This window comes from Salvelinus alpinus, chromosome 32 (assembly GCF_045679555.1).
Source record: "Salvelinus alpinus chromosome 32, SLU_Salpinus.1, whole genome shotgun sequence".
NCBI classification, from domain to species: domain Eukaryota; kingdom Metazoa; phylum Chordata; class Actinopteri; order Salmoniformes; family Salmonidae; genus Salvelinus; species Salvelinus alpinus.
In genome coordinates this window covers 16,876,621-16,888,500 of record NC_092117.1, presented here as the reverse complement: position 1 = coordinate 16,888,500, position 11,880 = coordinate 16,876,621, and the positions used below count along the sequence as shown (strand labels likewise).

Genomic DNA, 11,880 nt, shown 5'->3' with positions numbered 1-11,880 from the left:
TTCCATCCACCGCAGAAATCCCCAGGTCAGCTCTATGTGACACAGGTTTCAGTTCCTCATGGCAGAAAGACAAACAGTGATATAAATATTGGAATAGAGATAGAAAGTATGTGAATCCCCTAAACAGTCCAAATGAGACCAACAGCACCGCAAGAGTTGAGGATGATAGTAAACCCATGGTTTAGTCTCGAGGATGATAGTAAACCCATGGTTTAGTCTCGAGGATGATAGTAAACCCATGGTTTAGTCTCGAGGATGATAGTAAACCCATGGTTTAGTCTCGAGGATGATAGTAAACCCATGGTTTAGTCTCGAGGATGATAGTAAACCCATGGTTTAGTCTCGAGGATGATAGTAAACCCATGACTGTTTTACTCTCATTGAATTAAATCACACACATGATTAATTACAAAACAGAGAAGATTGTGGTGAGGAAAAGCCTTTATTCATCATATTCAAAATACATTGAACACTTGCAATCTGCACCAATAGAAAACAATTGTTAGATCAAACAAATGACATATTTTTACTGTTATTAAAAGCACACACTAACACAGAAACTCTCACCTTTACCCTATTTGAATAGCTGGAACTATCACCATGCCAACACCTCTGCAGTCTTTTAAGACCTGCAAGAGTGAGTCATCAAGGGAAGGGAAGCAGTGTTCAATGTGGAATCAGGCCTATAGTCATTCTGGATAATATATAAGGCAGTAATTCTATGGTACCTCCGATGCAATGTTTTTTATTTTTTTTAAATGTATTTATTTTTTATTCCGATGCAATGTGTGATCTGCAAGTAGAGAATGATAGAGGCCTCTAGTGGCCAAAAGCATTTTAGCATGGGCAGCGCCATTGAGGTGTTCCACTAGGGTTGGGCAGTATCCACATTTTCTCATATTGTCATACCGTCCTCTCATCCCAGGATTTATGGTATTACCGGCCAAAAAACGCAAAAAAAAAGAAGCCCATTCGGTGTCTATTACCAGAATGCTAACAAAATTAGCACAAGTAATAGCGAATTTCCATTGAGGCTGCTAGCTAAATATGTTAACGAGCGCAGAGGCAATCCAACTCATAAAGTTATACATATATAGGTAGGAGCTACCAAATATCATTTTTGGTGAGTTTAGAACATTTATAAGCAAATGTGAACAAAGGACATTGTGTAAATGAACAAAGTTGAGAGGCATACTTGTCGGAAGGAAGAATAGTACTGGCTCTGGAGCAGCATGTGTACACGCTGTGTCTGTGTGGAGTCGCTAGGGCAATGGGCCTGCTTGCTCTGCTCTGAGAAGAAGGGGGAGGAGCAGATGGGCTAAGAACAGAGAGAAGAAAAAATTTATTAAAATCAAGATACAGATAACTCATCCAAAGGGCTTTGACTTCTTAAACACAGCACAAAGCTAACAATATTATGCGCCATCAACTTATTAATTCAGCCACTTAAAGTAGAAATGACAGCATTTTAGCAACATCAAATCGTACTCAAATCTGTTCATATACAGCCCAGGAAGAATATCAAACTTAGAATGTTTAGGAATTACGTATACCAAGGCATTTGTGAAAATTCTATAGCATTAGAGTGGGAAAGCAGCTGTGCGTTTGGACAACTAATAGACACTGCAGCAAATAAATCCGAATAAAAACATCTGTCTCGTCCAAGACAGGAGTCTACACAGACCGGTGCACTATAGCCAATCAGAGATATAGTAGGCCATCATACAAACAAGCCATTTGCCACACAGGCCTGCCATCATTCACTTTGAACTGGACTGTGTGTTTACAGGCAGATGCAACAGCACGACTTCAGATCATTAGAACTCATTTGAATGTATTTTTACAAATATGTCAACACCGGGGAAGTCCTCTTACATTTGGGAACTTTACAGTCATATTGATCAAACAAACATGAACAGGTAGGTTCTCTCTCCCTCAGTTATGCACATCAACAACAAGATCAACAACTATTGCTAGCCCAAGCAAGATCAGCTGAAATCTAACAAAGGAACATTAGATAAACCCTCAACTTTTTCAGCTAGTTGGCTGTCAAAATTGCACTGATAAACAATGGGGAATTGTAGCCTACTCGTCATTCTGCAGCTTGCCTGCCAATGCATGCTTGTCCAAAACCAAGCACCCAAGCTAACTGGTTAAAGTTGGCAAGCTTGTTAGCCTCACTCTCACACCTCACTCTGACCATTTTACTTGCTGAGCTTGTTAGGCTGTTTTGGCTACGTTGACTGACACCGGTCATATTCAGCGGGTGTTGTATGGAAATTCATCCGTTTTTCAGAGCACTCTCGTCTGAATTCGGAGTAGATAGCCAGAGGGACTTTGCGAATGCAAGAGATATACTAAATGTATAACAGTCGTTAAAGTTCTTGCTAGCTAACCAAATGACACCTGTATCTCTAGCTGTGTACAGCCACCAAAAAACAATATGGAGGGGACAACGTCAGTCACTCACCCACTCCTCCAATGGCATGACATCCTCCTAACAGCTAGCTAACGTTAGGCTCCGTGTTTTTAGCTTGCTACATAAATAGATACGCTAGCCCATTATCCACATTAAGACTGACTTGGCTAGTTTGATTGTATTGATATTCCTAGCCTTAGTCACATTAGTCTGTTTTTGTCCAAAATATTGGCCAATGTACCAGGCCAGCTGTGATTTCCTACCTGAAAGCAATATTTTTTGGACTACCAAGAAATGTATTGGTAAATTATATGAATCATACATTGAACTGCATCCATATAGTCTGCCAACAATGCCTTAGTGTACACCATGGAATGTTGAGTCACATAGAACTTCTTTTTAAATCAAGTAATAAACTGGGAATTGTATATTTTTGACTGATATTATGATTGCAGATATGAAACAGACAAAGTAGTTAAAACGTTGTTTGTTCCACTTCAAACAGTTAGACTAATTAGTCAGACTTGTGCTTCAGTTGCACTTCTCCACTCGGATGAGAATTCTTGAACTGCATTCTCAGCAGACAGCGCTCCGACTTGAACTGCATTCTCTCAGCAGACAGCGCTCCGACTTGAACTGCATTCTCTCAGCAGACAGCGCTCCGACTTGAACTGCATTCTCTCAGCAGACAGCGCTCCGGCTTGAACTGCATTCTCTCAGCAGACAGCGCTCCGACTTGAACTGCATTCTCTCAGCAGACAGCGCTCCGACTTGAACTGCATTCTCTCAGCAGACAGCGCTCCGACTTGAACTGCATTCTCTCAGCAGACAGCGCTCCGACTTGAACTGCATTCTCTCAGCAGACAGCGCTCCGACTTGAACTGCATTCTCTCAGCAGACAGCGCTCCGACTTGAACTGCATTCTCTCAGCAGACAGCGCTCTGACTGAACTGCATTCTCTCAGCAGACAGCGCTCCGACTTGAACTGCATTCTCTCAGCAGACAGCGCTCTGACTGAACTGCATTCTCTCAGCAGACAGCGCTCTGACTGAACTGCATTCTCTCAGCAGACAGCGCTCTGACTGAACTGCATTCTCTCAGCAGACAGCGCTCCGACTGAACTGTAGCTACTTTTCTCCAGGACTTTTCTTGGTGTAGCCAGCTTACTTTTCTTCAGTAAAATGCAAGATTAACTTTAAGCAAAACCTCAATAAATGTAGCTGGCCACATTCTTTCTATGACAAACATTAGAAATATGATGGCCATGATTAATTTTTGTGAAAAATACATTGCCATTTCATTGTAAGCTCATTTACTTGTGTGGCTGCCAGACAAATAGCGCTACACTTCTGCTATCATCTGATGAAAATTAAGATATATTCTGCCGAATGTGTTACACTAATGTATTTTCTGTGAAGGAAAACTAGAGTTGCACGTCCCTGATCACTCTATTGAAGCAACAAAAACACTGTTGGCTTTCAATATACAACACCAACCCCACAGCTATCACAGCTCCCGCTTTCTCCTGTTGTGCTGTTTACAAACAAACACATGACTGTCTCAAATGTTCTGTGGAACTATTTCAAATAACGTGATAGGTGAAATTAAGAACGCAGTCTGCTTTATCTCCTAACGTATTGCACAAGTTGACTGCAGGTATTTACTTAAAAAGTAGCTACAAATATTACAATTTATTGAAAAACTTAAGAAATAGTTGAAACGATATTGACGGTATTGAAAAACCCTCCCATTGCTATTTCCAAATACCCCGGTATACTGCCCAAGCCTAGTTTCCACCATGCTTACGCCATTTTAAAGCAGGTCAAAGCAGTCAACTGGGTGGGGATTCCAATGGGTTGTAGCCTCAATGGCACTTCCCATGTTGACACAGACGCTATAATGGCACAGACATAAAGATGAGTCCTCTATCTATATCAATAAGGCTAACCTTTTGTGGTGAATTGAAAGGAAAGGCATTACTGCATATTCAACACTGCCTCAGAAATAGTAAACCATGGAGACAGGACACCCTCTAGAGTCTGGATGAAGGAAAAGCTTCTATTTCTTCCTGTGATGTCAGCATTGGAGAGAGAGAGAAAGCTAAACCACAAAGAACATTGGGGTTAGGGAGTAATAACAGTAGAACAAGGTCACTAAATCTAACCCATTCCATGGAGGAATGGTAGGAGACATGGAGAGGGCTGTGTGTATGTGTCTCCGTGGGGTCATCTGAAGGTATTTATAGTTACTTCCTTTTGGGCTCCCTGTTACAGTGACGTCAGTCTGGGTGGGTCTGGTTCCAACTGAACTGACCAGGCCACACTGGTGTACACACACACACACACACACACACTTTTACAACCCTGCCCCAATCACACAATGGTTTGTGTCAACTTCCTCTGTGCGTTGTGCCTCCCACAGCCACTTAACATACCATAGGCTTCAGTCAACACATAGCAGAGGACATGGTCCATTAGATCAGCACACCTATATATAACATTACATTAGGATTGGTCTATCTGTGACGACAGGAAAATAGATTCAATTCTCTACTGGGACCAGGCTTTACATGCTGTATAGAGTACATACACAGTCTGGTCTTCATACATAGTTTATAGTGCCTGTATTTGTTTAGGGACACAAAATGACAAAGCAATGTACATTTCCTTTATATTTAAGTGTAACTGCCCCCTCAAAACATTTAGAACACCTACTCATTCAAGGGTTTTTCTTTATTTTTACTATTTTCTACATTCCAGGTGACTACCTCATGAAGCTGGTTGAGAGAATGCCAAGCGTGTGCAAAGCTGTCAAGACAAAGGGTGGCTACTTTGAAGAATCTCAAATATATTTTGATTTGTTTAACACTTTTTTAGTTACTACATGATTCCATGAGTTATTTCATAGTTTTGATGTCTTCACTATTATTCTACAATGTAACAAATAGTACAAATAAAGAAAAAACATTGAATGAGAGGGTGTTTTGAAAATCTTTTGACCGGCAGTGTATATTGTGTCGTGTGTTCACGCAAGTGTGTGTGTTTCCTGCAGCGTGTCTGTTGTGAGATGGGTGGTCCTGTCCCACCGGAGCAGACATGTCACAGGTCACAGCCAATCAGATGGCGGCCCCTCCCTATTTCCTGCTCTGCCTCGGTCGGCATTCCCAAAGTGCTCCGCAGTGTTCCAGGAGCGTTCCCGAGTCAGGCAGCGCAAACATCCCACTCCCGGCTACTAGAGGGCGCCGCTGAGAGTGTAGGATGTTTACACTGCCTGAAACCCGGAGAGGTCATAGGTCTGCAGTTAGAACTCACCCTTACCCACAGATCGGATTACCCTAATCCTAAACTTTACACGACTGTGTCTCAATACTCTTTAACAGCGTACTGTCCTTGTCTCCTTTCCTTCAAGAGCACTGTTTGGTAAAAAGGTTTCCACCTTGCTTCTATAGCTTGTCATGTCCTCTCAGATCAGTGGTCAGAAAAGGCAGTAGATAAAGTAGTGTCCGGTTTTCACTCACCCCACCGCCACTCCTCCTCTCTCCTGAGGATGTAACCCCTCCCTGCTACTGTGAACCAACTGCCATGAACAGAGCCGTTTCCTCTCCTCCCTCTTTCTCCCACTCTGTTTTTCTAAAGTCCTTTGGGCACAATCATCAGAGATGGTGCCAACAGACAGACAGCAAGGAGAAAGTAGCAGGGTGTGTGTGTCTCCAGTTCGTTCACTTCTCAATGGTCATAATTGAGACCCATCAATATATGAAGTCCCCTGGGGCTGGCCTGTGACACAGAGATATCCAGAGGATGAAACGGTATGTTCCACTAAACATCCTTGGATTTAATTGATCAATTCATGTTACAGATTGGTCATAGTCTACACTACAGGGTTTCTCCATGTATGGCTCTATGTGCATGCATAGTAAAAGCCTCTATGACAAACACAGTTGACTCTATATAAGCCTAATAGTGATAGCTATAACAGTCGTCGCCATGTAAAGAAATAGCTGTATAGTAGTTGCGATGATAATAGCAGTTGGCTGCTGCAAACATCCGACTGAAAGCCCTATATGAAACACCAGCTTTCAGTCAAGGATGTTTACAGTAGCCCATACTGCCAGTTGTGCTGGAGAGGGTACATGGACACTGCTAAAACCAAACACTGGGCATTACTTGCACTAGGTTTTAGTAACATACAGCATAGTCATATGGAAACCATGTGTTTGATGTGTTGGATGCATATTCTATTGATTTCGTTCCAGTCTTTATTAGGAGTCCGTCCTCCCAATGTAAAAAGGTGCCACTGGCCGCCTGTGGTACAGCTAAAGTTCCGTTTGGTCAACTGTCTTCAAGTTAGCACCAAAGGTCCAGCAACATTCTAAATACAAATAAGTGGTGTTAACACGGCACCCGTCAAAATCTCAAATCTTCAATCAACTTGACTCTGTAACTGCAGATTTTGAGTCCAGTATATTGTCACTGGTCTCCAGTAATTCTTCTCTGCCTTTCCTTTGTTGATCTGTAAGCATTCTGTCAGCATGTGACATTCCACAACGACAGCCCCCACACACAATGTACTGGCATATTTACCATGTAAACACCACACAGGGCTTCTGTTTAGCCATCACACACACACAGTGAAATGAAACGATTGCTCCTTCACACGCAAAGCAGTACGTCTGCACTGTAGACCTCTCTCCCAGTGGCCTTTCCACCCTTGATCCCACAACCACAATTCTGACTTCCTGCCTCCCCTGGTATCCCTCTCCTCCTCCCACCCCACAATCAAAGTGCTCATCGCCTTGTTTACCACACACACACACACTCACCCACCCGCCCTAACCTCTGCTGCTGCGTGACATTGGTGTGTGCCTATATGTAGGGGAATAGATGTCTATGCTGTGCGTGTGTGTGAGCCTACATGTATTTGTGCATGTAATTACATGTGTAAGCAGTGACGAGATAAAGTGCGTCACTACATTCTAAAGCACCTTACTCCATGTGCTCCATCCCCTAAACCTGTTCCATCATTCAAACCAACTACCTATTTCACATTTAGTGGACAGTTTAAGTGTGTTACTGTTGGCCTAATGTCCGTGGAATGTCTGTTTTTGTCACATTTGTTCAGCTGTGATACCATCACTAGCATGGTCGGGTGTGTCTGGGTCTGTAAACTGAACATGTGTATCTGTGTGTGTAATTATATAATGTGTGTTTATGTGTGGACCACAACACTGCTCTGGCTTAGACTTCCAGCCTCCATCCCAGTGCTTAGGTCACGGAGGGAACAAAGCAAACTTTATCAGAATACTGCAATCCCACATTCCCCGGATTCTTAGCACTTGGCAACTGGTGAGCACACAGAGGAGAGAAGGGAGATGGGGGGAGGGGGATGGGTGGGAAGTACTGCCTTCCAGTTTTATTTCCATACAGTAGCCTTTCTCACTCTTCAAGACTGACCCGCTGAACTCATAGATCCAAAACCTCTCCTGCTAAAATATCCTGTATGTAATGTGTTATAATTCCATTTGTCCCTTATGAGGCGCCATCGGGGTCATAAATCAAATCCAATGTATAAATGTGTGTCACGAACTGAGGCCAGTGTGACCTGTAAATGTTAACACACCGTATCAAAGGTCCTGCCCCTTAACCGCGTATTCCCCCTCTGTGGAAGGTGTCAAAGTCACGGCAAGGTTATGACTCCACCCACAGAAGACAGAGTAGTGTGATATAGCAGGTAGTTGGATAGAGTGAGGGTTAACTTTAGCTTCAACAGTATTAGACTGAACGGCAGAGAACTTTACTGCAAACAAGCTGGTAAGGAAAGGTGGGGAGTTCATAGTGTACTATGTCTGGGGGTTCAATGAGCTCTGGGTCACCCTCGGAATAGAACACACACACACACACTGGACGGAGAAGCCTAATTCTCGCTTGGTTTAACGGTCTCAGTCATCAAAGCATTCCACCTAAAATCACGCCTGAACCACATTTCTCCTGCCTGCCAGTTGGCAGACACACTCAAAACACCTGTAACACAATTACACACACCCACAAATCACTGCTGCATAGCGGACCTCACAAGAGGAGAAAGGGGGCCAACACAGACTCCCCCTATCACTGGCTTCAGCTGACAGGCTTCCTACAACAGGACAGTCTACAGGACTCCGTGACTCTAGGCGTGATTATAAACAACATGCTATTTGGCTATGCAGGCTCATGACATCTGTTAGCAGTTGATGTTATTCTTTAATAACACAGATCCAAAGAAAATCTGGGGGAGGAAAATAGGTTTATTCAAAAAGGACAAATCATGCTTGGATGGTCATTCTCCCCTGTCCTCAGTGATGCTCTCTCAGTGATTCTCTCCAGTGAACAAAGGGACAGGATGTAGTTTATAACCCAGCCCTAGCCTGTGTTGACCAATTAGAACTCCTTGCAATAAAACTGGATTAATGGCCAAATAACAAGTATCCTATTTCAAGTTGAATATATAGACAAATTCCTCCCATGTCTCTGCATTAATTCCCCATTTCAGAAATAACACAATTTCACTTTATCGTTAGTACTGTATTGTCCTCTGTCTCTGCGTTGTGTATTTAGCTTCAAAATATTCTTATACCTCCATACTCCGTGGCTATGCAGGCTTATTATTCCAGCCACTATCTTCTGCTTTAACACAAAACATCCTTCATCCAAGTTTATAGCCGCTCTGCTGTAATCTCAACAGTAATCCCCCCCCCCCCCACACTCTTAGAAAAAAGGGTTCCAAAAGGGTTCTTGGGCTGTCCCCATAGGATAACCCTTTTTGGTTCCAAGTAGAACCCCTTTTGGTTCCAGGTAGAACCCTCAGTGTAAAGGGTTCTACATGGGAATCAAAAATGATCTAACTGGAACCAAAAGGGTTCTTCAAAGGGTTCTCCTATGGGGACAGCCAAAGAACCCTTTTAGGTTCTAGATAGTACCTTTTTTTCTAAGAGTGTATGATGACGGATGACCTCATGCACACTACTAGCTTATGAAGTCTTATGACCTCCATACTCCTTGCCTACGTAGGTTTATGACCTTCCCATTCCTCAACTTTGAAGTCTTATGTCCTTCACTCTCCTAAAGAAAGGCGATGAAGGCTTGTGGTTGTCAAACTGCCAGGGCTGTATGTTTAGCTCAGTCACGTGTTTCCATACCCTATCTGATAGCACAGACCTCGGCCCCTTAACCCTACCCCCTCTGCCATTCAACTTTTCTCTCACTAGCTTTTTCCAAGAAATTCTGAGAAGGTCCAGGGTGGCAGTCATATGACCTTGGGACAGGACTCCGCCAGGACTTAATCGGAACGCCGGTATTCCGAGCACGAACGGGAACACTAACAGGATCGGTGAGCCATGACACTGAATAACACCGCTAACTCCCATCCTAAAGGTCAACCAGAGTGCTAATGTCCTGCTGCCCGTGATCCCAATACAAGTAGAGCAAATAACTTTCCCAAATAATGCTAAGCTTGACAGAGAAAACTTTAACAGTCAGTCATGGTCGTGGGTCTAAACTAAAAGGTCCAATGCAGCAGTTATCTCAATATCAAATCATTTCTGGGTAAGAATTAAGTGCCTTACTGTAATTGTTTTTATCAATATGGTCAAAAAGAAACAAATATTGTTTCTTAGCAATTAGAAATTTGTCAAACAAGCATTTAGCTAGGACTGTCTGGGAGTGGTCTGAGTGGGGATTGGAAAACTAGCCGTTATTGGCAGAGAGGTTTGGAACTCTTTCTTATTGGTGTATTAACTAATATACTGCCTGGTGATGTCACCAGACAGGCCAAAACTCCATCCCACCAAAACAGGCTTCCATTTCAGGTGTGTTTTTCAAACAGCTCTTAAACTAAAAGAGCATTATCATACTTTTCACAATTTCACAGTATTATTCATATATATGAAAAACAGGAAGTCATGTTTTTGACTGTATTGGGCCTTTAATGGGTGAATAGTGTTTGCATGTGTGTGTGTGTGTAGTGAGCAAGCGTTGATGTGTAGGCTATGTGCTTGTATATGCTCTTGAATACATTTTGTTGTGAGTGTGCATCCCTGTGTGTGTGTGTAACTCACACTCCCGGTCCACTATTAACTCCATGACCTGGCCTGTTCTGAGACAGGAAGTGATCCTATCATCTCCATGGGAACGGTCCTGTGAGCTGCGCCGAGCCAGAGACCCCTCCTCAGACAGAAGGAGAGTTTAGATCAACACAAATAGGCTCTTTCACAAAGAAAGAGCTTCCCATTAAACAAAACCACTAACACTTACAGTACAAATAGCAATCTTTAGAGGTGAAAAATCATGCCAAAATATAGGATGTCAAGTGTTTTAAAGGAGGGTGTTATATAGACACATTTGGAGGTATAACTAAAAGAAGTAGGAGCAGAGCCCTGTTTATAACTTGGGGGTACAGATGCTTCATATTTGCAGTCTTGCAGAGTCCCTTTAACTACTGTAGCACCCTATTTACCCCTGAATAATGGTGCCATTTTTTTGTTTAACAATCAATAATTCTTATCTAAATGTAATTGTACTTGATTTAAATTTGTTTCTAAAGATACAATGATAGTCTTGTCCGCAATATAAAATAAGTGGGTTTTTGTCCCAGCCATGAATGGCTTGCTATTCTCTGAGTCATTGAATTTGCCTGGGAACTCAACTACATCCCAGGGGAACAGCCGAGAATATATTTTCTCCGTGGAGAAAAAAAGGAGGAATAGGCGAAGTTGCGACTCTTCCAACAGCTATCCTCGATTACTTTGGACACACTGTAGACTACTTACCGCTTCACCGCATCCACGAAAAGGTAAAAAGTTAACTGCGCGAAAACGTCAAGTTATGCTGGTCCGGGACGACCAATAAACTATCTGCTTTCGCAGTATTGGCAGCCCGATATTTAGTCGTTTTCGGATTAAGTTCACTATAACTCCAGAAAAGTAACTAGAAAAACACACGAATCAGGCTGTAAGGTATGGATGTAGAGAACTTAAAAATGTTAAAAGCGTCCTTGTCCGCGGTCACCCTTTTTGCCGTCCCTCAGTCTGGAGTTTTTCTACAAAGATTTCTGGACTCGAGTACCTCCCCTTTTCTGGCAGAGCTGACCAATGGCTGGCCGGACTGTGCGCATCGACGGGGAAATAATAGCCTGCTCAGCTCAGTTACCTTGCGCGCGTCCTTCCTTTGCCATCCACCCCATGACCTCCAACTGTCCGCAGATGTTCCAAAAACTCCAGAATACAACGTCCATCCGTTATCTTTAATGGGGAGGTGACAATTTCACTTAAACTCACACACCCCTCTGCAATGTGTTCCTCTATAGTTTGCACCTGTCCTATGAAATCTGTGATGACCAATGCCCTGAGCCCTCAGTGCTATACTACTGAAGAATGTAGAATAGTAGCTTAATAATATTTGTAGTAATTTTGGATCAGATAGTAGAAA

The 11,880-nt window shown here is 42.9% G+C and overlaps 1 long non-coding RNA gene across 1 annotated transcript; it reads right to left on the bottom strand.

The window, feature by feature from the left end:
* Nucleotides 1-423: 423 nt before the first annotated feature.
* On the bottom strand, nt 424-11,498 carry LOC139562679 (uncharacterized). Its single transcript, XR_011672425.1, has 3 exons — nt 11,223-11,498; nt 10,512-10,617; nt 424-1,318 (listed from the first exon to the last, which is right to left on the bottom strand). It is a non-coding gene; the product is annotated as an uncharacterized lncRNA (long non-coding RNA).
* Between the last annotated feature and the right edge of the window lie 382 nt (nt 11,499-11,880).